This window comes from Eptatretus burgeri, chromosome 12 (assembly GCF_056783735.1).
Source record: "Eptatretus burgeri isolate ZD-2024b chromosome 12, Ebu_testis_v1, whole genome shotgun sequence".
NCBI classification, from domain to species: domain Eukaryota; kingdom Metazoa; phylum Chordata; class Myxini; order Myxiniformes; family Myxinidae; genus Eptatretus; species Eptatretus burgeri.
This window is the reverse complement of record NC_140972.1, coordinates 66,175,681-66,180,272: the sequence shown is the minus strand read 5'-3', so window position 1 is coordinate 66,180,272 and position 4,592 is coordinate 66,175,681. Positions and strand designations below refer to the sequence as shown.

At 42.4% G+C, this 4,592-nt stretch overlaps 1 protein-coding gene across 1 annotated transcript in view; it reads right to left on the bottom strand.

Annotated features, from left to right (window-relative positions):
- Positions 1–2,791, bottom strand: part of SMNDC1 (survival motor neuron domain containing 1) — a 17,994-nt gene extending 15,203 nt beyond the window's left edge. Inside the window, exon 1 of the mRNA XM_085848325.1 lies at positions 2,708–2,791. The gene's annotated coding sequence lies outside the window, so the exon portion shown is untranslated. The remainder of the gene's footprint in view (positions 1–2,707) is intronic.
- Positions 2,792–4,592: the final 1,801 nt, after the last annotated feature.

Genomic DNA, 4,592 nt, shown 5'->3' with positions numbered 1-4,592 from the left:
TATATCAGAAGGAGCCGATTCGTCACACAGTCACGGATCGTTGAACCCCGACACGGGGCCATTTAAAAGTATATTTATTAATATATATTTTTTTCTTTTTTTTTTTTAACCTCCGCCATCGAAGATCGGAGGTTACTGTTTTCACCCCTTTCTGTTTGTAACTTACGAAATCTAAAGATTTCGTAAGTATACTGATGACTTCCGTTACTGTTTGTCAGTTACGAAATCTAAAGATTTCGTAAGTATATTGATGACTTCCGTTTCTGTTTGTTTGTTTGTTTGTAGGCACGATAACTCGAGAACGGAAGAAGCTACCAATGTCAAATGACACCACGTGATTCAGGAGGGTGATGGCTAGCGCTGATTAGATTTTGGTCAAAATCGGTCAAAGGTCAAGGTCACGGTGAGGTCAAATATTCGATTTTTGATGGTTTGGTACAGATAACTCGAGAACGGAAGAAGCTTCCAATGTCAAATTATACCACGTGATTCAGGAGGGTGATTGATAACGCTGATTAGATTTTGGTCAAAATCGGTCAAAGGTCAAGGTCACAGTGAGGTCAAACATCCAAAACATTCGATTTTTGATGGTTTCGTACAGAATCATCGTAGAAACTTCTGGTTTGTGTTGCTACCTTCTCAAGAGACAGCTTTTATTAGACAAGGTTAGAGGTCAAGTTGACGATTTCGTAAGTACCAGTCTATGACTGCTTGTTTGTTTGTTTGTTTGTAGGCGCGATAACTCGAGAACGGAAGAAGCTACCAATGTCAAATTACACCACGTGATTCAGGAGCGTGATGGCTCGTGCTGATTAGATTTTGGTCAAAATCGGTCAAAGGTCAAGGTCACAGTGAGGACAAACATCCAAAACATTCGATTTTTGATGGTTTCGTACAGAATCATCGTAGAAACTTCTGGTTTGTGTTGCTACCTTCTCAAGAGACAGCTTTTATTAGACAAGGTTGGAGGTCAAGTTGACGATTTCGTAAGTACCAGTCTATGACTGCTTGTTTGTTTGTTTGTTTGTTTGTAGGCGCGATAACTCGAGAACGGAAGAAGCTACCAATGTCAAATTACACCACGTGATTCAGGAGCGTGATGGCTCGTGCTGATTAGATTTTGGTCAAAATCGGTCAAAGGTCAAGGTCACAGTGAGGTCAAACATAATTCCATAAATTCATGTGGAGAAATGGAGTATTTTTGCTTTGCTCGACGTTACGAGTTTATTTTAATTTTGTCTTCGGTTTTTGCGATCGCTTAGGACGCTTAAAACTTGGTTGTCGAAATTCTGGTAAAAATCGGATGTTTTGGAGACGTTTTAAGATTGTATAAAAAATATTTCACTCGCCGCGTCACGGGTCGTCCCATGATACAGTGCGCTCGAGCAGACGCGTCGTTGAGTTACGTTCAGGTATAATTGTGTGGAGAAATGGAGATTTTTGTTTCGGTCGACGTTACGATTTTTGTTGGTTTGATACAGAATCATCGTAGAAACTTCTGGTTTGCGTCGCTACCTTCTCTCTAGAGACAGCTTTTATTAGACAAGGTCAGAGGTCAAGTTGACGATTTCGTAAGTACCAGTCTATGACTGCTTGTTTGTTTGTTTGTTTGTGAACAGTATTACGGAAAAACTCCTCGACGGATTTCAACGAAACTTGGTGGGGGGGGGGGGGTTAGGTATGGTCCAAGGTTCATGCCATTAGATTTTCGACTTGGTCCCCCCCCCCCCCAAAAGAAAAAAATTGTTAGAGAAAAAAAATTATTTTTATTTGCATTTCTACATGTTTTAAGTGATTTCCAACCCCACTCCCCGCCAAAAAAAAAATGTTGGAGAAAAGAACTATAACTGTCAGCACTGTTGACATCATATTTAATGAATAAGATATAAGGTTCACTTGAGTGACCCAGCAGTATTGGCGGTGGAGGTTTTGCACTCTCTCGAGTGCTCCCCCTCTAGTTTTTTTTAATAAATATAATTTCCGTAAATAGACGAAACAATCGCAAGTCTATAAGCAAAAAAAAAAAAAAAAAGCACATTTTATCAACTCATGTTCCAATTCGCAAATGACTTGGAACATCATCGGTCAGAAGACGGTTTCCGTTGGAATCAACAGGCAGTTAATAAAAATGGATCAGCAGGAATTTAAACCAATTCTTCAAAGGGAAAGAGACACGACGGACGAAGGACGACGCAGCTTCGGGTTCAGCAGACATTGCTGCTGTCAATGCAGCACATGGGGCTTAAGCACTCAAGCAAGCACTCCAACGAAACGGTTGATAAGGAATGGCTGGCTTGGCAAGATGATTGGTAATGGAAGTGCAAGAGACATGTGCAATAAGGGAGGGGGACGAGGACACTTGTGGAGGATTGGGAGATGGAAACGAGGCGGGGGGGGGTGTGTGGGGGGTTGGGGTGTCAGGTCGATACATGACCAGCGATTAGCAAAAGCCATGAACCGAATAAACACGGTGCAGTGGACAGGGCAGACTCTCATTACATGTTTACATATGTACACACATAAGTCCAACAAAGGAAACTGTCTTCGTGCTGGAGCAGGAATAAATAATCACCTCTCATTTGAAGCGTCGTGCTGCTCGAAAGGTTCTATGAAAGTGCAAACGGTTTCTAAACACGACGTTGAAATGTCAACAGGGACATTTAAGAGAAAACATGGAAACGACGACGTATCAAAATCACGAACTCACCTTTCAGATGGACAAAACAAACCCAGGAAAGACCGACACGAATAGGCCGCACAGGAAGTGACGTCATCGCCATATCGGCCAAACCTTTCCGACGTTCCGCGATGATTCTGTACACGCTGATCTTTTGTTGTTTTACTCATTTTACATTCCATTGTTTACGTATTACATGAAGTACGTCTTTAAATTCGAATGTTAAAACATTAAAAAAAAATAAACCACAAAATCTGTGGAGACCCCGCGCCGACTACACTGTCAGGTCAAGCTTCACAATCACAAACTCATGTCCTTCCTTCTCCTTCCAACGTTTGCTTCCCTGTAAGTTTCAGAATGAAAAGACAAAGATTTACTTCTTGTGACTTTGGGGATTGGAGTGGGTTTGGACGGAGCAGGAGGACCTGGCGAGGGAAGGGCAACACGACGAGACGAGGGCTTAAGGAGCTCGAGAGGGGAGAGGAAGCACCGCCCAAGCTCTTCTTTTGATGGAAGACTCTACCAGGGAATTACCAATCCAACAGTTCATACGTACAGGGCAGTCTGTTGGGGGGTGGCAATGGAATCTAGACTGGTCAGCTCAAATGTAAGTGTGCTACGTCACCACCATCCGACTGGACCACCTTTTACAATTAAGGTATGACTTAGTTATTAATACCAGATGAGATTAGATAACGGGGAGAAGACAGAACACTCAAACAAGATTAAACAAAAAAGAGAACATAAAAGTCACTATTTCAAAGTTAAAGGAAACAATGGAAGCTACCAAGAGCTGCACAGCTCTATAAACCCACAGCAGTACGAAGTGATGAGATGATGATGATGATCATCATCATCTGGAGCCATCCCCGAGTCCCTGAAAAACGGGTTCTCAACCATTCAATGCCGTCAAAACCCGGATCAGACACACTTGGTTCTGAGCAGAGAAACTCGGCCCACCTGCTTTCGTGAAGAGCTTTGTCTTCCACCAATGGACACCGATGAAAGTACAGCCTCTGAAATGTTCAAGGCCTCAAGGAACAGGACCATTGTGATTGAGGCCTCAAGGAACAGGACCATTGTGATTGAGGCCTCAAGGAACAGGACCATTGTGATTGAGGCCTCAAGGAACAGGACCATTGTGATTGAGGCCTCATTTGACTGGTTGTGATTGAGGCCTTATTTGACTGATTATGATTGAGGCCTTATTTGACTGGTTGTGATTGAGGCCTTATTTGACTGGTTGTGATTGAGGCCTTATTTGACTGGTTGTGATTGAGGCCTCATTTGACTGGTTGTGATTGAGGCCTTATTTGACTAGTTGTGATTGAGGCCTTATTTGACTGATTATGATTGAGGCCTTATTTGACTGGTTGTGATTGAGGCCTTATTTGACTGGTTGTGATTGAGGCCTTATTTGACTGGTTGTGATTGAGGCCTTATTTGACTGGTTGTGATTGAGGCCTTATTTGACTGGTTGTGATTGAGGCCTTATTTGACTGATTATGATTGAGGCCTTATTTGACTGGTTGTGATTGAGGCCTTATTTGACTGGTTGTGATTGAGGCCTTATTTGACTGGTTGTGATTGAGGCCTCATTTGACTGGTTGTGATTGAGGCCTTATTTGACTAGTTGTGATTGAGGCCTTATTTGACTGATTATGATTGAGGCCTTATTTGACTGGTTGTGATTGAGGCCTTATTTGACTGGTTGTGATTGAGGCCTTATTTGACTGGTTGTGATTGAGGCCTTATTTGACTGGTTGTGATTGAGGCCTTATTTGACTGGTTGTGATTGAGGCCTTATTTGACTGGTTGTGATTGAGGCCTTATTTGACTGATTATGATTGAGGCCTTATTTGACTGGTTGTGATTGAGGCCTTATTTGACTGGTTGTGATTGAGGCCTTATTTGA